At 31.2% G+C, this 27,761-nt stretch overlaps 1 long non-coding RNA gene across 1 annotated transcript; it reads left to right on the top strand.

Moving 5' to 3' along the window:
• Positions 1–7,471: 7,471 nt before the first annotated feature.
• Positions 7,472–20,858, top strand: LOC143047594 (uncharacterized). Its single transcript, XR_012969604.1, has 7 exons — positions 7,472–7,590; positions 7,745–7,835; positions 8,724–8,864; positions 9,827–9,937; positions 10,146–10,329; positions 12,851–12,974; positions 20,651–20,858. It is a non-coding gene; the product is annotated as an uncharacterized LOC143047594 (long non-coding RNA).
• Positions 20,859–27,761: the final 6,903 nt, after the last annotated feature.

The raw sequence follows: 27,761 nt of genomic DNA, 5'->3' as shown, positions 1-27,761 counted from the left end.
TTCAACCTATGATTAAGTGCGCCTTCAAAGGAAAGTATTCGATTAAGCAGAGTCAATTTCGAAGGCGCATGAAATGTACGATAACGTTTACCAAACATATAAGCAACGTCTTACGAAAGAATTTTTTACGCAAAATATAAAAGTGGACGCCGAAGAAAGAAAAATATTATCAGAAAAACATCAATAGGCCTTTCCACAGAAAAGTGATAAGACCTGATAATCAGTAGAAAATCGAGAGGTCTGTTCACCAATTACCAATAAAAACAGCTCACGATACATGTACTGGTCATGAATCCACCAGCTCGAATGCATGCTCTGCTTTGCAGGCTCGCTTGACATTTCACTGCCAAAGTCAAAATCAAAATTTAAATTTTGTTATTAAAAGACAACAATTTTAAAGGAAATCTTATCTATACAGTTATAAAAGTTCAAGATACCACATTCAGAGAAAGTACAAACACGTTGTACATACTCAAAACGCCAAAAATAAATAGTTCATATATCACAGTAAGGTTTCAACATAAATAGTGTTAATGGTTTATTCCTATAAGTAAAATTATTGTGTCAAAACGTACAATGAGACGATCTTAAGTAAGTGATTGTCAATTTTATGGAAATAAGTTACTTTACCACTGTTGATATATAAGTGATTAATGACCAAACATTTATTCGATCATTAAGATATGCTCGTATTATTCTCGTCCAGTAAAAGTGTCGTTATGTTGGATATTTCATCAATCACATTAAATTAACCAGAAACAAGCCTCTTTGCGTTTGTGTTAATTGAAAGTAATAGGTTGAACAATGTTTAAACGTGTTAAGTACCGTCTCAACATGTGTGTCCTTATGTTGTATAAAACAGAATAAAAATATAATAGTTAAATTAGTTTCATTAACGCACTCTTGGAAACATGTTAATCAACTGTCATAACTTAAGTATTTAGCAGTTTTAAGGTTCTTCATCAATGTGTGGCAACTTATCTTCTAAGTATTTATTCTTTATAACATAGAAAAGAAAACAAATCATAAGAGATGTCCATTATCCTTAATGAGAAGTATTTTTAACGTTGATATTGAAAGATAAGTTGGGCACGAACTGCTTAGATTGCATTTTCATTGTCATCAAAACATTTGACATACGTCGTGTTCCCAAAGTCAAAATGTACATGTACATTGTCTTATAAATAACCTGATTATCTTTGGAAAGTAGGTAAACTTGCATGTAATGACGGTTTGATTGTTTGTATTTAAGGATAGCGCCTACCTTGACACAGTTTTATCATAATTTATTTGTTTTGCCAGTTCGGGCAGTCCAGCAAAATAATGATATATTTGATGTCCTAGATCGATCATCCAGTTCTTTGGTTTGTTCAGACAGAAAACTAGACCTGACATGTGCAAAGCATTGCTACCTATCAGACTTTTTGACTTGTCTGCATCCGTTAGGTTCCGATTACAGGTTCACCCTATCCCTACCTTTTTAGAAAAAAAGCTGCTACTAAAAATCTGTTATTGCCAAATGTGATCTTTTATAAATGCTTTAATCAGTAATTATATATATAATTAGGTATGAAGACTAAAACACGTCTGACACTTTAATTTCCCAGAGAAACAAAATGCCCACCTTTCCACCCACTGTCTCCATCTTGAATTGTTTTTTTGTGCAAGCAAAACTATCTTAAGTGTGGCCTTGGTCATTGCGTTTATTGATTTAGCCAAATAGATTTAATATCGATAAAAAGTGAATATCGATACACATTTTCTTAAGGCATGGATAAATCATTTAATTGTCCTCCAGATAAGAACCTCATTGAACAATATTACTATTGAAACTTCAGAAATTCTTTATTTTATATATGAATGGGATGTTATAGAGAAAGTCCAAATAACTATCCATTCCTGGGAAATATTAATAGGGCATCATTTTAGAGCAAGCTAACATTGTACCATATACTCTCTTAAAGGAGTATTTATAAACAGTAGAATAATTACTATAATAAGACCTTGAAAGAAGTTTAAGTTTTTAAAGTCATTGGATAAGCACGTTTTTCTTGTAGTGTGGTTGAAAAAAATGCATTTATCTCTATAGTTACCTGAAAAAAGTTACAGATTATTTCTTTCAATATAAATGAGTATTTGTATAGAAAGCGCTTGAATTGGGCGAAAAATCTTCTAAAATTTTGCTTGAAAACATCAAATGTCGAATTCTACTCCATATTTTTTTCTGTAAAAAATATATGATGGTGACATACAAATTTTTGTTTATTGATATAGAATAATCAGTCGGTCACTGACTTCTTTTTATGTCTAATAACCAATTTGTCACCTTGTTAGGTGTTAAAAATCTACGTTTTATGGCCTACAACTCGATGATGTCACATTTATTTCGACGTTTTATGTCTTTTTTTCACAAAGAACACAACTGTGAATGATGTGTTCCGCAAAAACGAAATCGATACTATCTTTATATCTTTATTTTGCATCATTAAAACGGAAATTTATACATCAACATCATAAAAAAATCTATGGAGTAGAAATTGGAGATTTGATGATTTTAAGACTAATTTAAGAAGGTTGTTCGTTAGTTCTATGTGCTTTCTTTATGAACGTTCATCCATGTTCAATCTGTAATATTTCAAATGATAAATGAGATAAATGCATTATTTTTCGTTTTTTTAGTTGTAGTTCATCCAATTGAAGTTTTATGCAAAATTTTACTGAAATCTGTGACATAGACAATTTACTCTAATTTGACCCTAAGTGATATTTTAGAGAGTGAGAAATAAAATTATCTTTGCAGTTTTTTTAATTTCAAGAGAAGTTGTTCGTCTTAGCAGGGTGAAATTTAAAAGTGTATAAACTGTACGATACTATACAAAAAATATCTAAGCGACCTAATGCGAAACAAAAATTTCAAAATTTGGCGGAAGAAAAAAAAAAGAAAATATAAATCAATTGCTTTTTTAAAGCAATTGTAGGGGGTCTTTCCCCCTTTAAAATTAATTGAATTTGGGGGGGGGGTTTGTTTGTTTGTTTGTTTGTTTGTTTGTTTGTTTGTTTCTGTATGGGGTCTATATTATTGTTACCGGAGAAGTTTCATGTTTAGTTTGGAAAGTTTTTCTTTTATTTTAGGTACAGCGCGCGCGCCACATCACGTGACACGGGTTTATAATAACGAAAAGATAGTCTTTTTATTCCTTTTTAGGTGGGGACTTTGAACAGACAACATGTATAGAGACGGAATGCACACAATGTAATTTCTTTTGTCATTGTAGGAAATTGACATTTTGATGACAGTTCACAAGCAGTGCATGTTTTGGATTTAATTGTTCCGGTGTAACTTTAATACACATTTAACGATTATTTTCTTAAAATGTACATTTTTCAGCACCAGTTTGTAACACAGATTAGTATTTTAATCTAGGAGCGGACATTTTATTGTAGGATGTCACTGAGATTTACGGACCTAGCAAGCGATTTTTACAGCATTGCCATTTTTTTTCTCTAGGAAAAGTCTTGAGAGATATCCGCACCAAGTTTTTTTATGAACCTTTAGTACATGTATGCCCTGCTGCCTGCAAATTTTCAGGTCGATTGGACTTGTAGTTTCAGAGTACATGTGGATTTTTTTTTCAGAAGTGACGCAAGAACAATATTAAATTTCAATTTTTTATGAAACATGATTGATTGATCATGATCATGATTGATTGATTGATCATGATCATGATTGATTGATTGATTGATTGATTGATTGATTGATTAGTTGGTTGGTTGGTTAAACACGTTGGATAGGGCCAATTGAAACAGCGAAAAAGAAACAAAGAAGATCTTGGACCCTATATTTAACACACGAGACGGAAACATGATTGATTGATTGATTGATTGATTGGTTGGTTGGTTGGTTGGTTGGTTGGTTGGTTGGTTAAACACGTTGGATAAGGTCAATTGAAACAGCGAAAAAGAAACAAAGGAGATCTTGAACCCTATATAAAACACATGAGACGGAAACATGATTGATTGATTTATTAATCATGATCATGATTGGTTGATTGATCATGATCATGATTGGTTGATTGATCATGATCATGATTGGTTGATTGATCATGATTGGTTGGTTGGTTGGTTGGCAAACACACATACAATTCTTCAAGTCGTGCGCCAAATCACATATGTACATGACCTTGACCTTTGACCTTGTGACCTTTGTCAAGGTCATTGCTTCACAATGTCATTGCAAAAGACCCTATGGGTCAAGGACCTTTTGTTTAAGAGTTATGCCTAATAATGGCTTTTTATAAACCATCAATGGGGGTTATGTCCCTTACATAATGGTAAAACCAATACAGTCATAATGTAACAAAGTTGCCCCTTGAAGTACTCAACATTTTTCACTGCTTAAATTTTCTGTATCTATAACCATTCAAGAATTATAGGGAAATCAAAGACATATGAAAATCTAAAATATGACCTTGACCTTTGACCTTGACCTAATTTTTTAAGCTAGGACCCAGGGGACTCAAATAAAAACATTCCAGGGTTATACGGTTAACCGTTTATGAGTTAAAAAAACATACCGACAAATTTATTCCGTAAAGGTACATAACTCCTATAAAATTTCATCGAATCGCTTCGATCCAAATTAGCCAAAAATTCCTGAGGATGTAACGAACAATTTGTAAAAAGAATTTTGTCGCTTTCTTAATTTGTTACGAAGGAGATGCACACACATGACAAACAGTGAATAGGGAGATAACTCTTACAAAGAAAATGGTTCGGCTTAGCAGGGTGAAATTTAAAAGCGCATAAACTATACGATACAATATGAAAAAAATCTAAGCGACATATTGCGAAACAAACATTTATCGCAAGAACAAAATTTGGCGGAAGAAAAAAAAAAAAAAAATAATAATAATTAAAAACCAATTGTTCAGAGAACAATTGAAAGTCTTTCCACACCAAAGAAATTTTGATAAGAAGATAGTTTCTTCATTCTGATGAGATAAATAATGGTTTAATTATGTTTTTGAGTGATAAAATGGAGATAATATGCTACTTCCGGTGAAATGAATGTCACTTCCGGTCTCATATGATAGCTTACTTCATACTGATTCCAAAAATATATAGTTTCTATATACTATTGTATGTAGAAGGGGAAATAATTGGCCACTTCCGGTTTGTTGGAAGTCATGTTTGGTCTCCAGCAATCAGTGTATGTATATATATGACAAAATATATTGATTCTGGGTACTTTGAGATGAAAAAATTGCAAAAAAGGCTACTTCCGGTTTTCTCAAGGTCACTTCCGGTAGTCATTTTTCAAGGTCATTTGTCACCTAATCTTTTGTACAAGGTCAAATGCCTTTATAATGAACTTAGTTGAAGTCATAATCAAATAACCTCATATCAAGACATTTGAGGGGCAATAACCCCTATAAGATGCCATTAAATTGTATAAGACAAAATGTAGCATATCTTCATTACAATAAAACTGACATTTTGCACTTGTTCTTTAGTATGTATCTTTCAAAGCGTCGGAGAAAATGCAAAAACAAGCAAAAGTCACAATTGAGAACTTGACCTTGACCTTTGACCTTGACCTCATTTTCTAAGTTAGGACCCAGGGGACTCAAATAAAAACATTCCAGGGTTATACGGTTAACTGTTTATGAGTTAAATGAACATACTGACAAATTTATTTTGTAAAGGTAGATAACTCCTATAAAATGTCATCGAATCGCTTCGATCCAAATTAGCCAAAAATTCCTGAGGATGTAACGAACAATTTGTAAAAGGAATTTTGTCGCTATCTTTTTCTGTTACAAAGGAGATGCACACAGATGATAAACAGTGAATAGGGAGATAACTCTTACAAAGAAAATTGTTCGTCTAAGCAGGGTGAGATTTAAAACCGTATAAACTATACGATACAATATACAAAATATCTAAGCGACATATTGCGAAACAAAAATTTCAGAATGTGGCGGAAAAAAAAAAATAATAATAATCAGAAGAAAAACAATAAGTCTTTTCACAAAAAAGTGAAAAGACTTAATAATCAGAACAAATACAATAGGCTTTCCACAGAAAAGTGGAAAGACCTAATAATAATAATCAGAAAAGTGGAAAGACCTTATAAAGCAAATACGCCATATTGACCGTTTAAGTTTTTTATTCAGTAAATATGTGTATCGAAAAACAAATTGTGAATAATATTAGTCAATACGATATTTAATATTTTGCGATAGATTTACGACTCGCAAATACAATCTGTTATTTAATAATGAGATATAAGTTGATCTGCTACAATGTTTCCTTGGATTAACACTTTTTAAGACAGTACCCATGGAAATATCCAAAAGGCAAAACGTCCGGATGAACTGAATTGAAAAACAATAAAAAAAAACATCTAGAGTTTGATCAAAAAATCTAAGTGACAGATATTCCTTTATCGATATATCATCAATGAACACAACGCCACTGTCTCAAGGTCTAATTGTGGTGACCACATGATCACTGATGTACAGCTTGACGATGCCAATGAAACAGTAATGTTTTTTTGAATTGCCTACGGGCATGTGAATTGGCACAATTTAGTCTGTGGTAAACAGTTGGTAGACCACGTATTCCCTAATTTTTGCGTTAGCGGCGAGCAGTTGTGAATGAGTGCTCTATGATAGAGCCCTGTCTTCTGTTTCAGATGTTTAACGTGCCTACCAGAACGTTCGCGATCATCAACGGTCCCACTTTCTTTATGGCGGTTCAATAATCTCGAAATGACAATGTATGCAACACCAAATTGAACGGCTATTCTGTATAGACTCAAAACAGTAGTGCGCATACCAATGACTTGCCATTGTTGTGCAATTGTAAACTTACGTCTGGGCATCAATATAAGACAGAATATTAATCGTATGACCTGACAAAACAGCACGTGAAACACCTTACATTTTATTTTACGGAACTTGCAAGGAAAAACTTGTATGTAGCTTTAGAAAACCTGTTTTATAAGATACCTAGGTATAAAATCTATGCCTGAGTTCTTACCTGTTGTTTAACTATAGATTTACGAAATATAAGGAAACAAAGCAGTATCAGATTTAAGTTTTAATAAAAAATAAACAAAAACATTTGGGGGTTGCTTAACTTTTGGCGAGTTGTATATTTCCGTTTTAAAATGTTACAAAACAATAAACATCATTTTTTTATGATATGAAGTTTAAAAATATCAATACAAATGTATTTTATGCATTACGATATGTCCAAAGTTAACTGATCAGTAAGCTTAGGCGTAAGAAATTGAAACCGGAAGTGAACGTTCCGTATTGGTCCTGTCCTAAGACTAATAAAACGCCGGATTTATATCGACAGGACAATGCCACAGTATTGCACATTCTGATTTGCTCATATCAACTTATACCAATGAATTAAAATGTACTGAATACTACCGAATTGACATATTTAGATTACGATAAAATAATCGGACGCGACATTCACGTGATAAGCATTTACATCAATGCAATATATAAGCCAGTTGCATATATAAAAATTGTAATCTTAGCCGAAAGAGGAAACTTACACAGCCTGATTAAGGTTATTATTAACTATCAGTTTATGATTTAAGTTTCGTTTAATGACGTGTTTATAATAGACATACTTTCGAATCGTAAAATTAATTACTCCTTTCATGATTTTACATATGGATACATGAAAAAAATATGTAATTGTTCATACATTCAAATTTCAGATTTCTATTTGGGATGCGAGCCATGATTTTTGTACTGTTATGCAGTTTATTCATCGTTAGTCATGGACGAAGGCCTGGATCTGGTGTACTGGTAAACTGTTTTACAATTAGTATATCTATTTGAAGGAGGAAATAGCAACGTAACTTATTTATTTCCTTATCTAAAGTAAAATCTATGTCTATGTATATGTTGATATTTGTATTGCTCCTTTCTATTTTGAAATATTTTTTCGATATTCGTAAGATATTTCATATATATTTTAACAAAGATAATTCTTCGATGAAGAATGTTTAACATGACATAATCTTTCGCGTTGATCTTTTGATGTGTAAATGCATATTTTTAGGATCACGTTGATTTATGTTTTGTTCATGCTTATATAAATAATACTTTATGTCAATAGTGATTTTCAATTGACAATACTAACAAAATGTGGTAAGAGGTTCCTTAAATAAAAATTAAAAAAATCGGTTGACGGATTTGGCATCATTCACCACAGAAAATGCAAATGCATGTGAGAACCATTTAAACGACGGTTGGGTAGTTCACACCTACATGTATTACCATTTATGCAAAGTATAACTATGGTGAATGTTAAGTCAATTTGTATAAATAAATTCTCTAGTTCAGCTCATTTTTTTTATTTTGAAAATAACGAGTATTTCTGACTAATTTTCCGATTTGCCTTATACGACTTTTATTTTCGATATTCCTTTTATATTGTTTGTTTTGAATAGCCTCAATTGAAAGGTCAGTCCTTCTTTTATTTGATTTAAAAAAAAAATAGTATACTGTGGATTCTTTCATTCTCGTGGTTACCAATCTTCGTGGATAAGGGAAATCTTGCATTCTTTGTAATACTGTTCTTCCCGCTTGTTGCTATTTCAATGTTAACTTTGCTTAATACAAATAGAACATATTGAATAGTTTGAGAGGTAATGAAAATTATGTTGTGTTAACTTATGCTTTATTTTACAGGACTATGATATAAACGTAATAGAAGGAAAAGCACGATTTTTGCAGAGAATTCAAAGTAATATTTATGATAATGTTGTATATTATCATAACCCAAAGCACAACGATATTTCAGAGACCCACATGATGCAAGACTTTACGAGGGTATTGATTTTAAATGTGTTTTGAATTTTTATGTGTATCAACTACCAGTAGTGTATAAAAAGTAAAATCACACAAATACTGAATTCAGAGGAAAATCAAATCGGAGAGTCCCTAATCACATGGCAAAATCCAATGACAAAACACATAAAAAACGAATGGACAAGAACTGTCATATTACTGACTTGGTACAGGCATTTTGTAATGAAGAAAATGGTGGAATAAACGGTGGTATTGGTTCTTTCGGATAGAAATACTAATACTAGTTCAATGTTTCTATCAATAAACGGAACATTTCATTTTTCAACATATAAAACTTGGACTACAATTCAATGATTTGTACCGACAAAAACAAGTACGGGAGGTGAAATTGTTCCCAAAACAAGGAGGTCTCTGAAGCAATGGATGTTATACAGTTATAAAACTTAAAGTATGTTTTACCTTTGCTAAATTTAATTAGTCACGTAACCAATCGGAATCGCTCGTTATCGTGAAAAACACGTGTTATACAAAACATTAGTTGTATCCTGTTGCTAGATTTATGCATATAATATACGATGTTGAAGCCTTATCCTGATTAAAAGACTTATGAATATTACATTGATGAATATTGATCATTTCATGAAATTTAGTGAATGACGTAGTATGAAATGCTTTCTGGCTCACGTACCTTTTTCTTCTGATCTAAATACTTTGAAATTTTGCTGAAACAGAATACTATAATAATTGTTGCCACCAACTATCAATATAATGAATATAATAATCCAAAAATTACAAAATTGGAATTTTCCAAAAGACATTAATCTGTAAAAGATAGTTCATTGTTCATGTTACTCTGTTTCAATACATGAAATTTATTTATTTCAAATTTAGCAATTATGAAGTCATATAAAAATATACTTGTCTAAGCAAGACACATTTGTTTACGGTTGTTTGATTTTAAGATTTTATTCGTTTTACTACAGGGACTACAGATATCCTGCTGGCCAGAACTCCATCAATGCTTTATTGGGGACATTGACAAAACGCTTTATCCAGATCCCGGAACAACAATCCAAAGTATTGGGCATATGTGGGTAGGCGAATGGTGGTATAAAATTGGATATTGTTCATCAACGAAATCTCTATATCGCGTTTTAAAGTAAAATATAGTATTCCAACAGGCAATATTAAAATTTCATTAAAAATAAAAAATAAACAAAAAAGTCATCAAGGTCTATACTTTGAACATGTTTGAACTTCAAAGTTTTGGTTTAAATTTGATTTATTTTCTTATCACTTTAGAGTAAAGGAATTAATAGCATGAATGGAGACAACGCAATCACAACCCACAAGTACTGGATTGTAAATGGAACAGAAATTACGGATTTTGTTTACTTGGGAAGTCATCTGAGGGATTTGGTCACGAAGTTCAATTACCCTCTTTTTCCAATATCATATTTGCGATCAAATGCAGAATTTATAACTGGTAACATATTTATTTATTAGTAGTGAATCGATTATATTCTTTTCAATACAGTATATTGAGAAACATTGGTTTGGTAGTACAAAAAACTATGATGTCATTAATAGATTGTACTAAGAAAGACGAACGTAGGATTAATAATGAAATAAAATCTTAGTCTGCAGAAAATTGGGCAACTCAACAAAAATCCCAGACTTATAGTGAAATGTACATGACGCCCTATTCATCTACAGTAAACTAGGCTTATTTGTTGCGTTCAAATAAAACAGTACAGTTAACAGATAAAACAATATTGTGTGAGGTTCTATCTAATGAAAAAAAATCAATCTGCACTCATATTTATTTAATGGATGATATTACGATAGTAAAATGTATTTAAGTGGACAAAAGCTGTTAACTTGAGTTCAAATCACTCATAGATATTTGAATCTATAAATCCTGCTACAGAATCCGCATGTTCTCCCAAAAGATCAAGAAATACAGAAAACTTTATCTTCTAAATTTGCGGCATAGAACATAATCAGTCAATATCAAATTTCAAAAAGCTAGTTTCATTGGAAATTTTAGTTTCAGTTGTCTTTTTATACTATTTCAGTATTTATTGTTCATTTTGATACTATTTGATTTAAATTATTTTCATGGTGGTGCTCACAAGGAAGCATGTAAACCAAGAGTTCCAAATGTTGAAGTTGAAGTCATTCTATCGTAAATTTTAAGGACACCACGACGAGTTGATTGACCGTTACGGAATACATGTATCCGTTTCAGATTATAGCAGATATATTCCTTATTTCTGAATCCGGATGACCTGTAAATGGGTCTGTAGTAGTGTTGCACAGTCGTTAGATATCTATATAATGTTTTATTAACTATTATTTGTTTGTTGGTCATTTTTCTTTTTTTGCCGCGTTGTCGACTATTGATTTTTAATATCTTTCTGGTATCTTTTGCCTTTCTTTTAGATTATAAATTATACAATATCAAATGCTGCTATATCATTTCGATTAACAAAGATTCAAATTGACTTTCGATTAGCTGCAATGTTGAAAACTAATGGCTTCACATAATGTTTCCATTTCTTCGATTTAAACGTAAAATGTTTAAGAATATAAAAAAGAAATATTATGTATTTTTTTTGCAGAGTGCTTTTTGTCTAGTTTTAATATATTCACAAAGTTCAATTATCCTCTGTATCCAATATATTCATATTCAGTGATACACATTATACCAAATCATTATCCTGACTAGTCTTAACTAATTATTTCACTTTTAATGAAACATTCTTTTCTATTTTTGCTCTAAATTGTCTTTGCTTTTTAACTTTGGTTCAAAGTTGTGTAAGAAGATAGAAAAAAACCTAGGTAATGAAAATAATTTGAAACTATGTCTTACATATTGTTTAACAAGAAATACATCATTCGCTATTTTGATTGTTTTAGTTTTAATATATTATTATTTTTTTAATCGTTTGTTTTTTAAATTTGTTCTCATCGCGTTTTAACAATAATGTTAATAATTTTGAGCAAAACACTAGTAAAGCTACAATTGAGTCTTCTTAATAAGTCCTGGTAAATGTTTCTTTATCATGTGTATGCAGATTCAATTTTGTTTTATCATTATCAGCAATGGCTTGCAAATTTTTTATACAAAATATACGTTTATAACGCATATTCATCTAATTGACGAATGATGACAAAAAATATAATTCGTGTTTATGTTAATTTGCATATAGAAATGATTTCATTTTTTATATTTGTCTTTAAGTTAACATTGCACTCCCCCAATCTAAGCCATATTTTAATTGATTTTCTTGAGCACTAGACATGATTCTCAACAACATTGTCAAAATTATAGGTGCATTTAATCAGTTAATATAACAAACAATAAACTCTATCGAACTGACATTAACATATCATAATTCGGATTCTTATAACTGGAAAGGTCATGTAAAGATTGAGATTTTGATTTGTATACAAATATAGGTCATACATGTTTTTCCTGTCTTTTGTTTTTCTGGCTAGTCACCAGGTTGTAAAAATCATAGGTCCAAAGAGGTTCAAGATGTCTGCAAGTTTTTGACAATAATTTAGTCTATCGTCGAAATCAAAATTTGGTAAACTAATATTTTTTTGTACTAAAATTACAATCCACCACCAAATACCAAGTTGTCGTCTAATGAGAATATTTTTTTTGCTTACGCACATATCTATACATAATACATGTAAAACAAATAAAGGCAACAGTATTATACCGCTGTTCAAAAGTTACAAATCTGGTGTTTCAGTTGTATATTGTAAGAATATCTACATGTGCTCTGTCGAAGTCGTTGGCATTTTTTAAGAAGTTAATTTGGTATATCAATGTATTTGTTAACTTTAAAATGATTTCGGTCTAGAACTGTAACAATGGTTATTCCTTCTAAGTGCCATCGCTCGAGACTTATGATTACCTTTGGCTGACCAATATGACAAAGTTAACAAAGTAATGACTTTGAAAATACCCTTTATATTGAATTTTTTTTCAGGAAACTTTCCGACAAACACACACAAGAGGCAGATGACGAATACGGCCACTTGTTCGGATGGTTCATTTCCAAGCCCTAAATATGGATGGACAAATGGAAGATGTGATTACCTCAATTTTTGCAAGTAAGTCATTCTCATTTTAAGCCTGCATGGTACGTATTCAAATATAAACATTTTTTTATACGATAACGAAATTTTTGAAATATCTTTTACATAACAATCAGATGTGGATATTTATTTAGTTATTGCTTATTGTTGCAATACCTGCATTCGAAATTCAATGGAAACTGAGTATAAACAAAAGATAAGCATTGCGATGATTTATCATTATTTGACATTTATAATTGTTGGTATGCTTATAATTGGAAAACTTGGGATGTAGAACCAGGAACAGTGCTCCAGTCTAAATCAATCTCCATAATAGGTTTTAAAAATAATTATTTGTTTAATATAACACATGCATACTGTTACCTCTGTGTTGTACTGCAACATTTGATAATTGTTTTTCTGACGAATTGTTTTTAGCTATCTATAACATAATTTAAAAGCGCAGAAGTTTTGTTCGGTGTGCATAAGATATATCTCATATTGAGAGAACATTTTGTTCTCAGTAAAGAATGGTCCAAATTCAATTATGATGTCATTCTTTTTTCTGAAGAATTTTCTACTACCGTGTCAAGAAAAAAGGCGACCACGTCTGATGCATCACATACAAATAACACAACGTCCGGCAAATATTTGAGACGAAGGATGAACTTTGTATATAAATCGTCTAACCTTCATGAGAGAATCAGATTCCACTACTTAATTTGATGTAATACGATATTTTTCTCTCCAGATCGTTAAAGCCACGTGTTTTACATTTTTAAAATGTAATTGTCTTGAGAGTAGATACATCTTAGCACACTTAATGCAGTAGTTACTTTTAAGTTAAACCGTGTTAGTTCTCGTTAGCAGTTTTTTAGTTGGAACTTGTTACAGTTACTATTATTTTAGTTATTTGGAGGGCTGTATTTTGAAAGTATGAATAATGTCATATATAGTTTGGTTATAATAACATTAACGGTACCAATTGTCCTGCACCAGATGCGCATTTCGACAATACATGTATCTTTAGTGATGCTCGTGGCCAAAATATTTGAAATTCAAAGCTTATATAAAAGATGAAGAGCTATAATTCAAAAGGTCAAAAAAGAACAGCCGAATCCGTGAAAGGAATCAGAGCTCTGCATGAGGGAGATACATTCCTTAATTTATAAGAGTTTCTTACATTTTGTAACAGCAAATTTTAATAACACAAAAAAAAAACGATTTTGTGCACAGAGGATTACACCTGTCAGGGGAATTGATCCATTTTGCTAATATTTCTATTTTGCAATTAAGGTACTATAACAGTTTTATGAAGCTGGGGTCTTCTAATCTTTGAATACTTTAGTCTACATTGAATATTTGTGAACCAGCACAATCAAGAGCCAAACTGTGTTAATATTCTATCTAGAATAAACAGAAATATTTTCATTAAAGCTATCAAGAATTTTTTATTCATGTCTGCCTTTCAACATTGCTATGGATATAAAAAGAATATAAGTGTAAAATGACTTGTTTGTCTTGAATATAACATGTATGGTAAATCGAAAAATATATTTTTAAAAGGTATTAAAGACCAAACAGCCTATTGTTTATGCGCATCAGCTAACGCAACTTGGTAGTGACATAAAAGCTCTATGACGTTGTTTCTAGCAATGAAAAGACGTCAAATTATAACGTCCTATTTCGCGTTTTTCACGGATTCCAACATGGTGTACGCTACGTAGGTACGCTACGTCTCCAAGGAAAAGAGGAACTATTATGTCGCGTTACTTTAATATCCTGTGGAGATTTAACACAAATGGACACATAAGATACTACACTATATTCAACCTTCGTTCTAATAAAAATAATAAAATATAAATTTTGATCTCGACTTTTTGCATTTGCGCCGTTCTGCATTTCCTTTTTTTTTATTCTTTCACATGCGTAGATTTTGTCTTATATTTGCGTCGATCTGCATTTCATTTTTTTTCTTCTTCACTTGCGTAGATTTTGTCTTTCGTTTGCGCCGATTGTGTACAGGTAAGGTGAAAGTTTGTTTTTTGCCCGATTTATGGGCATTATGTTTTCTGGTCTGTGCGTCCGTTCGTTCGTCCGTCCGTCTGTCCCGCTTCAGGTTAAAGTTTTTGTTTACAGTTTTTGGTCAAGGTAGTTTTTGACGAAGTCGAAGTCCTATCAACTTAAAACTTAGTAAACATGTTCCTTATGCAATGATCCTTCTAATTTTAGTGTCAATTTTTCAAAAAATAAAAAAAAAAATGAGTATTTACAAGGTTAGGCCCATAATCAAATATTCCTAAAAGTTTTGACATATACTCGTAAAATAATGTCCGATCTTGCAATGAAGTTAAAATTTATTTATACTGCTTATTTGACAAAATCTTATAGTAAAAATAAAATGATAACAAAGGGTCATTTTTGTTTGTCATTTGTTTCATTTCAAATTGTCTTCAGGAGAAATGATAAACATATTGTCTAATCTCACTGAAGCTTACAGCTAATTTTCTAATGTATGTAGATCAACACTTTGGTTTGCCTGCTTGCTTTGTTTGTATATTTTGTATAATTATATTTTGATAACGTCCAATCCAATTAAATAGCATGTATACAGGTTTACATACCTATATATAAAGATGTCAATCTTAATAACAGAGCTTGAGTAAACATTAATTAAGGAAGCCAACCAAAGTGTCACCCTACATGCATTAGGAAATTAGCTGTAAGGCAAAAAGTATTAATAAAACTAATACTCAGCGAATGTGAATGTGAATTAAAATCAAAATTTTCGGTGTTTAAAACTAAATTGTTGTAAGTTTAACTTATGACAAAAACAATTGCTCCAAGAATAATATCTTAAATAAAATCGCTCCCTTTCATTTAGCTACAACTGTGACCGGAAAGATTGAAAACAAATTTCGATTTTCAATGCCGGCAACAACATTTTCTTTGTTTTAATTTCCAAAATGAGCACTTTAGATTTATTATATTTTATCCTGTTGGAGAAATCTTACTTTGTAGTTTTCAACGGAAAATTATTTCTAAATTAATTTTTGAATCAAACACTTTTTGTATTTTATATTTACTGTCTCGTTTATTGAAAACACATGAGGTAGTAATAAAAGGATTGTATTTTAAGATAGATGCAAAACGTTTTAGAATCAAAACTTTCATTCATATATTATACCTATAATTTTAATTTCCTAATATCTTAAATATTCTAAAATAATGAATTCACAAACTCGATGCAATAATTTCTAAACGTTCGTCCTAGGTCGGCAAAAATAATGGTATAAAGACCTCCGTCCATGCTTTTGTATGTCCGTCTTTCAACAGTACCGAGTGAGTTCGTTACGGCAATCTTCTGAAATTGACGCGAAAAAGAAACAAGCACATCAAGTCTGGTATAGTCAAATACTCTGTAAGTTAACCAGTGCCATCTTTCATTTCTTTTTTTATTTTCAATCATTTTGCTTATGTGGGACAGAGGACAAAGACATACTTTCCTAACAAAAGTGTCGTGAAAGGTTATTTTAAACAATTTTCCATTCCGACAGATGGTGTTTCTGAAGGTTAATATTGTGCGGCAACATCGTAAGATCTGATACTGACACATGCATTTAATCTCTTGTATTACCGGATAATAAAGTAGGTGAATATAGTTGTCATTCTTGGAAATTTAAATGTGGGTTTCAAACGTCCAATTTGCGATTTTTTTTCAACTTGATAGTGCGCCAGCAAGGAAAGTTTGTACTATGACGTCAGATGCAATGTTCTGAAGAAACACAACTCTTTTCTTCAAAATGAACGAGAAAAAAAAAACATGAAAATTACTTATAACTTTTTTGAAAGGTCGGTGACATACGCTTTTTATTGCTTTATTTTGAAGAGTACACATGTCACTTTCCTTCTTGAAATTATTATGAAGAAATCACTGGTAGATATTTTTTAATACTGGAAACGTTTTTCATTTTTACGTTTTATTTTTGGCGGGAATGAAATAAATCATATTTTTAAAGATCAAAACAATACGAGTCTAAAACTCTTGAACCTGTATTTGATAGATACAAATCTACTGTTTAACGTGAAACAAGAATTAGGCTTGTAGGTTTCATATAAAGTATTTTTTGGAGAGTTTATATAACTAGCACATATTATGTTAATATTCGGGAAAACACGAAACTGAGGTTGCTATAGCGACAAAACTAAGTCGGTGACCCCCAATTTTTTTCATCATATTTTGTTCCTCAAATCATGAAATACCTTCACACAAAATTTTAAGGAAAAATCACTGGTAGAAATGAATAGGCTGTTTGGTCTTTAAGATATTTGGAAGAGAAATTAAAAGAGTTTGCAAGATGCATAAAAATAATTGGCATACAACATTTTTTGACAAATATCCTTCAATGTTAAATATCCCGAAAACTATCACGAAAAGGAATCATTTACCTACAAACTAATAAAAGTCTGAAATGGTCTATATCTATAATCGACTGAACTTGTTCATTGTCGACCAGTCTTAATTGGTCTTAAATTAACTTCATACTCGACTTTAGTCTGAACTTGTACTCGAATTTCACTCGACCAGTTCTTAACCATTTTCAACAAAGTCTGAACCATACTCGACTTTAGTCTGAACTTGTACTCGAATTTCACTCGACCAGTTCTTAACCATTTTCAACAAAGTCTGAACCGTACTCGACCAAGTTTTAACAAATCTAAAGCTATTTATGTATCAATATATTGCATTCAATGAATTTAAGAACTGTTATACATGCATATATATCACACTTAAGATTAAGTTTAAACAAAGCCATGACATTGTCAGTTTATTTTCAATCTATGATTTCGACTCTCTCTCTGGTATATGTCGTCCCTCTTTTAAACACATGTCTGGTTTAATTCAAGGAATAGTTCATGTAATAAATTAAGTTTTTGTTAAATGAAGTTGTATATACATGATATCATGTTCAAATTTCTTTATATTCTAAAACAAAATACTAGAACTGTCAACTATTATTCCAATAACTTGTAGATATAATTCTGATACCAAGTTGAATAATGATTTTGATTGATGTTGCTACCTCATTTAAAAGATATTATATAACAATTTTATGTAACAATTAAACCTTAGATGTTAATTGGGAATTTAGGAAAAATAAAGTTTTGTTAAACAAACAAAAAAACAAGCTAAAAAAAAGCACCTTAATAATGATTTATTCCCTCAGTATATGTGTGGTTTTTAGGTAAAATAAATACTTTTTTATTTAACGAATAATGAAACGTTGATAAATCTAAGAGAAGGATATACAGAATGTAGAAACCTGTTTTTATATATATCTTTATGTTATTGTCGCTTTTGTCCTCGTGGTCATGTAAGTTAAAACAGAAAGTTATTTTAACAATCAAGATTATAAAAACATGAAAAAGGAGAGGTTATTCAGTCAAGTATGGTTCAGAATGTTCGAACGTTGTTCAGACCTTTGATCGAGTATCGTTCAGACTAAAAAAATATAGGTCGAGAACGTGTCGATCGCGCGAGTACAGATCGATAATTGGTTAAAACCAAAACTGGTTAAGTAATAGTTGAGACTAATTTCAACACTGAAGGTAAGGGACAAGTACACACCAGTACAGTGGTGTATGGCTAAGACTGGATCAAACAATATTAAGTAAAATTCGAACCAATTTAAACTAGTCTATTAAAAATCAGTACAATCGAGTACAGATCAAGGTCATTTCAGACTTTCCACTCTGTGTATTAATTGTATGTGTATACATCTGATGAGTTAGGCCTTTTTTCAACTGATTTTTATAGTTCGTTATTACTGTCCAGGGTTATGGGGAGGGTTGGGATTCCTTTTTCATGTTTAACCCCGCAACGTTCTGTATGTTTGTGTATGTCACTAGTCAGGATTTTTTAATTCGGCGATTGACGTTTGTTTATGTTTTACGTATTTGGTTTCCGTTCATTTTGTGTCCATTAATTAAGCCGTTAGTTTTCTCGTTTGAATTGTTTTACATTGTCATTTCGGGGCGTTTCATAGCTACGTGGTATTGGTTTTTCTCATTGGTGAAGGTCGTACGGTGACATATAGTTGTTAACTTCTGTTTCATTTTGTCTCTTATGGAGAGTTGTCTCACGAGCAATCCTATCCCATTTTTTTTAATTTTTAAGTAAGGCAACAACAAAAAATCAGTAATCAACTACATACAAAATTGCCAATATGTATGAACATAATATGATCTGTCATGGGTTATGTTGCTGAAATGACGATTCTGAAGATTTTTCTGTCTTCTGTCAATTATCCTGAAGGTTATAATACTTAGGAACTGTTATGAACAAAACGAAACGAAAAAATAAAACAAAATAGCAATACAAACCCGATACAATTGCTAATATGACCGAAAACTACAAGACCACGCTGTGAGTAATATCCCTGTTATGATGTTTTAGACAAACTTTCTTGTTTTTTTATTTTCTCAAGAATTACAACAAACATGTTAAATCTGATAGAAGCAAAACAAACAACGAGAGAAATTTATATATTACTGAAAAATTATTACACCAGGGTTTTCGATATCACAAACTAGTTAAAACATTTACTAAATTTTATCATCGGTATAAGGACATCATTCGTAAATATAGCTCAACATGCAGACTTTTTATACGTTCAGGTATTTCACATCCAATTTTTTATGGAAATATTCTTTATAAAGCACAAAGGTGTCAGTATTCACCTCAAAAACTAACAAAACCTTTGAATAGACTTATTAAGAAGGGATATAGTTACGATACTGTTGTCAGGTCATTAACGATTGCATATTTTGGCGTTAATATTGATTCACTTATAGGGTCTTTGCATCGGAACTAAACACATTTATTCAAAAACCAGTTGTTGGCATGACACGGGTTATGTTCTTCTCATATATGTTATGATGGTATGATACTAAACCCCTAACGGGAAGGATTGTGCCTGATGTTCATATGATGAAATCATAATCTTTCAGTCAGTTTAATTGAAGTCTGGAGCTGGCATGTCAGTTAACTGCTAGTAGTCTGTTGTTATTTATGTATTATTGTCATTTTGTTTATTTTCTTTGGTTACATCTTCTGACATCAGACTCGGACTTCTCCATGTTCTCTTGGACGGAATTTTAATGTGCGTATTGTTATGCGTTTACTTTTCTACATTGGTTAGAGGTATAGGGGGAGGGTTGAGATCTCACAAACATGTTTAACCCCGCCGCATTTTTGCGCCTGTCCGAAGTCAGGAGCCTCTGGCCTTTGTTAGTCTTGTATTATTTTAATTTTAGTTTCTTGTGTACAATTTGGAAATTAGTATGGCGTTCATTATCACTGAACTAGTATATATTTGTTTAGGGGCCAGCTGAAGGACGCCTCCGGGTGCGGGAATTTCTCGCTACATTGAAGACCTGTTGGTGACCTTCTGCTGTTGTTTTTTTTCAATGGTCGGGTTGTTGTCTCTTTGGCACATTCCCCATTTCCATTCTCAATTTAATTCACTTGTACTTGTTGTGGTAATCATTTTTAGTATTTAAACTATGATATTAAACATCCAAATAATGCTCATTATCGGCAAACAAGCATACCAGCTGTGCAAAACATTTATAATTTTACATTTTAAATGCCCTTGTATACGTTTATAGCTGATATTGACACTCCATTTCTCGAGTTTTATTCTTTTTAGATACATTGGAGAAGTTGGTGGTCACGAAAAATATGATTGTGGTAATAAACATGTAGTAGGAAGACAAGCCTTCACATGCTTTTGCTGTCCTAACCAACACACCGTCAAAACTTGTACTGACTGCAGACAACAACAATTTCACACAAAGGAACTTTTGTTTTAAACGGCGATTTTCATTTCGTCATTATTAAATGCAACTTAAAACATATTTTTGTTTTTTAAATTCATTACTTTTCAGATGTTTCGCTTGCTGCCAATTTAGTAGTGTTCAATAGTATGCATTGATTATATATGGTGTTATTTTAGTATAAAGTAAATAATAGTCTTAATAGTGACTTTCAAACAATATTCAAACAAATTTCAAGTTATTGGTATGTATAGTACAGGTTTTACCTTTGGCGAAAAGACTAAAAGCTAACTAAAAGACTGAATACGACTTTATGATATTTCATTGTTTAGGGAAACATAGATCAAAACGACTGTGCGAATTCAAAATTGATTTGACGAGTGATTTTGTAGGTTGTTTGGGTAAATAGTTTAACATGCAATAAAGTCAAAATATTTTCATAACGTCATTTGTTATCAATATGCAATGTGTGTTATTTAACATCATATTATTTTAGACGCATGTTTGATTTAAAAAAAAACAGAAGTTAAATGACAAATCGAAGGCGAAATATTCACGATATATATATATACATATATATAGGTAATGAATTTATTATCAGAGGATGACAAGACTTAATCTTGAATACCGAATATGAATGAAGCAAACCTGTACATGGATTTGCAAGAAAGCGTTAACTTATGGGGAACAAAGCGGACAATTGAGACAGTTATTGGATTCAATGGCTCGGTATATCGATTCAGTTCAGGCAGATTTTTTAAGTTTATATTAATTCTTACAAAATTAGTATAATTTGATTCATCCTCTACTACCAGTTCTTCTTAGATAAGAACATATTAATTATTTGTCAAAGTTTAGAATTGAAATAGGGAAAGTGTCAATGAGACAACAATCCCACCAAAGTAGTCTCCGCGCTATGAGAACATCCTCCATCCAAAAGTGGGCTTCAGTTTGTCCCTAAACAAAATATGTACTAGTTCAAAGAAAATAGACATCACACTAAACTCCACCACTTTATAAGTTTACTAAAATTAAAAAGAAACATACACGAATCAGTAAGGACAGAGGCCATATACAAGAATGAAGCACATTTAATTTTTTACATTAATCAGAACACGTGATATGTCATTGATAACTTATAAATAGTTATTATTGATTTGAACGGAAAACAATCATACCCTGTTATAATTTTTGATATATCTTTTCTCCTTTAATGTGATAAAAAAATTCCCATAGCAAGTAAACTTCGAGAAGGATTTCAAAATATGATTCTTCCAAAAAAATATTTTTAAGTCAGTGTTAACTGTTCGCAATAGCCATTTGAAAATAACATTCATATTTTTATTTATTTTTCCCTATGTTTCTATTGTGGTTATTTAAGAAAAAATTCATGGAAGCCATAGATTATTAGAAATTTACACATAGGCCGTGATATTCGAATTTTATCCTGAGCGTATGGCTTCCATGAATTATTTCGATTCTAATAGGAGAAATATGGTCATTAAAAAACTGAAGCGGGGGTGGGTATGCTGTGTGTGTGACTGTTCTTTTTTACTCCCTGTTAGATAAAGTTCAAACATTCTAATACATCTGTAGCTTGCATGGATTGTTTCGTGAATAACTGCAAGAAACAAATCTGTTTAATTCTATTAATTCTCAAACCCAACATTTGCCATTTTTAATTCACATGTTTTTTCTCGTAAGCTGCCGTCAAATCCAAAGTTGATATTTCGTGACTAAGGAGCCGCCATGTTGACTTGCTGAAATCAGTAAATATGCAAATAACGCAATGGAATAGAAAATTAAACAAAACCTACCTTAAAAAATCAATTTTAATGCAATTTTATACGCATTTCGATGGTTCACGCAACAGAAAACTTTCAACTCTAGCGTTTTCATTTGTATGATGTCATGTTTTGAAATGACTTAAATGCGCCTGAAACATTGATAGACTTTCGCGGAATTTTGTTTTATTTTTGTTTTGTTGACTTCTCGGCGAGCTTTTGTGCATAATTTCTTTTTATTATGCATCAGAATAAGAAAAGTTATTCTGTCTTTATTTAATTGCTTTTTTTAAACAATAAATCTGAAATGGGTGTTCAAATGGGTTCCAATATATGTGGATTTACGTGAGAAGTATATTACAACAGCCATTATTAAGTATGTCTCTGAGTCTGCGCTTAATATACATGATATAGATATATCAAGAATTTTATCACAGTGTTGTTTACAAAGCAAAATAAGCAGGTATAAGAATGTATCTTTGACTATGGGTTCATGCTTTAAAAAATTTTTAAAAATCCTTGTTTCGTCGCAGTTAATTTTTCCATAGCAGATAAGATTAAAAATGATGAACAATCTAATTATCAAGAAAAAAATATTTTAAATCAATGTTTTCTGTTGTCAACTGCATTTGGAAATTCAAACGTCAAACCTCCGTTCGATAGATGTCCTTATGTAGAGTATACAAATGGATCGACATAATAGAAAGGTTGATTTTATAATAGTTTCTGCTTTATAAAAAAAGAAGATGTGGTATGATTGCCAATGAGACAACTATCCACAAAAGACCAAAATGAACAAAATTTGCCAACTTTCATTTTTTAGAAATAAAAAGTGGTAATTATTATTGAAAGTTCTATCAAATTTGAAGAGATTTGATACGGGAAAATGTATTAAAATGACGTATTTTGTTCATGAATTTGACATACCATGGTATATTTCGATAGAAAAGAACACTATAATAACACAGATACCTTTAAAACCGAGGTTATGTCAATTTACCAAAATTATGAAGACTTAATTTAAATACCCGAACGAGATATCATGTATCATAAAACAATGATATCTCGGTGCGCAATTTAAAACTATCAGAGTTTTTATAAAAAAAAAATTAATCAACTTGGTTTATCTCGCTTGGTAATGTCCAGTATTCTTGAACATGTCGTGACATGTAACAGGTGCAAAAAATGTGGCGGGGTTAAACATGTTTTGTGAGAACTCAATCCCCCTATAACTCTTGCCAATATAGAATAGAAAACAAAGCAATACATTGCAATACGCACAGTTAAAGTCAGTTTAAAAGAAGTCCGAGTCAGAAGTCAGAATATGTACTAAAAGAAAGTAAGATAAATGGCAATGATACATAAAATTACAAGGGACAACTAGTAGAGTTTACTTTCATGTCAGATCCATATCTAAATTGATTAAGGGATTATGTCTTCATCATAAAAAAAATCAAGCACGATCCTTCCCATTTGCGGTTTAGTTGTATACCATCAGAAAATATATGTGAAGAACATAACCCGTATCATGCCAGAAACTAGTTTAAAAACAAATGTGTTAAATCGATGCAAAGACCGCATGAGTGAATAAATAGTAAAGTCAAATATGCCATCTTTAATGATATGACAACAGTATCATAACTTTATCCTCTCTGAATAAGTGTGTTTTGTATATAAGTTTACCATAGACGGTTGTCTATGAAATACATGAACGTATAGGTTGTCTGCATAAATACGAATGTCCTTGGATACAGAGATTTCTTTCGTTAAAATCAAATACGTTATCACATACACGAGCGAATCGAACAAGATTAGATATACGATATTATAAGATATGTTATCTGAAAAGTCGAAGAGTTATCAATTGTTTAAGCAGTAGTTTGTAGCCAATGCGCATAACCCTTATTTAACTAGTTCTTATTCATATAATTATTTGAAATGAAAAAAAATATCAAACGCTTATAAAGGAACTTCTAAAGTAAATACATGTATGCAAAAATAAACCTATTCATAGACGATAGTGTTACAGAATAAGTTACTTCAAAATTACTATCATTGAGGGTAATGCAAAAATTAAACGATGCGCAAAGTCTTAACATTGAATAAGATTTGAAAATGAGAATACATAAACAATTTATTAAACTACAAACCTATTTTGATGATACATTGCTAGACAATTTAACGACAGATGTTCTTTACATAATGCAAATAAAATAACGTTTTGCATACAGTATAACTTATAAAGTAAATAGTTATGTATAATTTTCTAACAAAAATAAGAAAAATAAAAACATATTGTCATTAAAGAATAAGGAAAATTTCTGGAAAAAAATAAAGGATACGTTTTTCAAATGAAGTGAATTGAAGTTTATTAAAATTAATGAATAAATTTGACCAGGTTGACGGCATAAATGTGAATAAAATATAGGAATAAATAAACAATTTCTAAACTCAAACATTTGCACTTCCCCATACAATTTCTTTCATCTATGAAAAAAAAAATATAAAAAGACATAATGTAAATTTGAAAGGCAACCAAAACATTGATCAATGAAGAATCAAATATATTAAAGGTAACAAGATTTTTCATATATGTGGGTAAGTAGTCATTTGCGATATCAAAAGATACATCTTGTAAGACTTATAAAAAAATTCACGGTTTGCTTATCCCAAATCATCTTTCGAAAGTTTAAACGTGAGTTACACAAACATGACCAACATCAAGTACCATTGTTGACAATATGAACTGTAATTATCATGATATTTACAGCACGACATGATTATCTGAACAAACATAACTGGCATTTTATAACATTATGTATGCAAATTTACACACACAGAAACCAGAGATGCTAAACATAATCGTAATATGATAGACTTAAATTGTAATAAAATAGTCATGATAAACGTAATGTAATAGATTGGTCTCCTTTACATTTATGTAAAAAACATTGTGATCACTTTATCATTCAATGCAATTAAGAATGGAAATGGGGAATATGTAAAAGAGAAAAAAAAAACGACCAAAGAGCAGAAAACAACCGAATGACAACAATGGGTCTTCAAGACAGGGATAAACTCCAGCACCCGGAGGCGTGCTTCAGTTTGTCTCTCAAAAATATACACTAGTTCTGTGATAATGGTCGGCATACTAAACTCCGACATATATAAAAGAAACTAAATTAAAACGCACACAAAACTAACAAATGCCAGATGCTCCTGATTTGAGACGAGCGCAAAAATGCGGCGGGGTTCAACATGTTTTCTTTTAATCTCAACCCTACCCCTATACATCTAGCTATAGCCAAATAAAATAAAAACACAATGATACGCACAATAAAACTCATTTTAAAAGCAATCCAAATACGATGTCCTATTGCAGCCAAAATTTCCTGATTTTTCCTGCAATATTACATTATTTACAAATTGAATCCATACATCATGTACTTATAGTTGCTGTTATTGGTTGTTAATTCATGTTGGTTTGTTTTGTGGTATTCGTCTACCGTGGGGAAAAGGAGGAGGTAATATTCGGTTAATAATTATCTCAAACATCTTTTCAATTCTTATATATTTCATTGGATTTATATTTTAATTTTAGCGTTTATGTAAGCATTTGTTTCTCATTTTTCGCTTTCCATTCATATTTTTAAAACAGTATATAACGTAGTCCACATCCGGGATAACATTGTATTCTATTCATTCAAACTAGGAGGAGGGGAGTAGAACAGAAAAAAAACCATTTCATTGATTTGCAATAACTAATTCCTTGCAACGTTCAACGATGGAAGTCTCGTCTCGGTTGGTTTTTATTTCTTTTTTAGTTGTCATAATAGAAAAAAATGAATAAAAACTTTCATTTTATTGGCAACAATTTATTAAGGATTCAAATCTTTTTGAATGTTTAGTTTTTGTTTAATTGTATTATTGTCTTACTGATCGGTTTGTTTTTTAAATCATTGTCCAGCTTGCAAAAGGCACAAAAAATGTGCTAAAATCAGCCATGCGACGTTTTTGAAGAATAAGCTGACTTTTGTTTTTGTATAGAAATTTCAATCATTTAACTTAAGCAAAAATCGTATTTTTTCCGAAAATGATTCTTTAACGTAAATATAGCATGAAACTCTCGCTACACCTTGCATTTCTATTTTGATAAAGCAACGTATTCATACCTCCGAAACAGAAGAACGAACACACACTTTTACAAGAGTTTACTGTCAGACAGGAAAAGTCTAAATATTTCATTATTGCTATACGAAATTCAATCATTGGGTTTTAAATAAAATGAGACAAAGATCTACATTAATGCGACATCAACCGTTCGATGCCGCATGTTAAGCGTTGAAACACTGAATACTATTTTCAATGTCTTTGTTTGATAAACTCAAGAACAGTAAAAGAAATACAGTTTCACAGAATACTCACAGTAGCTTAATCGAGTTTAAACATATAAAAGTGTATAACCTTAATTAGATGAGTGAATTGCAATTGGAAAGTACACGTGAATATCGATGGACGACTCCGGAGCAGATCTTATGGTTCTACGCTATCTGCAAATTAAAAACTCTTGTAACTATTATTTGCGGATCCGGATGTGGCCACCTGTTGCAAGACTTACTTTCTTTCCTTATCAATATACCTTTTATTCCGGTGGTCTTTTTAGGTGTCAGACTACCAATTACTCCCTCCAATTTAGAACGTAGGTAAAAGTAGCCCTACTCTGACACAAAATAGTGCTTGTGATGTCCTTGTTTACTTAAACTAACCAACAAATTTGCAGAAATGAAACTTTTGGTGAAAGAGAGATATATCTAGATCATTTTGAGCCGAAATTTACTTGTCTATGAGTTTGCATTAAAAATTGAGGATTAATGCGCTCCATAGTATACTAATTTTAGATTTCCAGAAAACCAGGTTTTCTTTTTGGAGTACCTCTGTTTGACGGTCAGTTATTTTGTTAGAAGGCTTTAAAGGTATGGTGAAAATTGGCATGTAGAAAGCTGATACATGTACAATTAAGGATATACCTGGTTTCTATGAAGTTAAACTTAAGGTGAAATATTTAGAAAGCTGTGAAAATTGCAGATAGGGATTTTTAATTGGTGGTCTGACACCTTTAAGAGAAATGCGGTGAAACACAAAATTCAGAAAACAATTGATTTTTTGGTCTTAACTGATCATTTGAAATAATATAGTAGCC

The sequence above is a fragment of the Mytilus galloprovincialis genome, chromosome 10 (genome assembly GCF_965363235.1).
Source record: "Mytilus galloprovincialis chromosome 10, xbMytGall1.hap1.1, whole genome shotgun sequence".
Classification (NCBI taxonomy): domain Eukaryota; kingdom Metazoa; phylum Mollusca; class Bivalvia; order Mytilida; family Mytilidae; genus Mytilus; species Mytilus galloprovincialis.
Note: the sequence above shows the minus strand (reverse complement) of the source record. Positions and strands in the feature narration are given on the sequence as shown.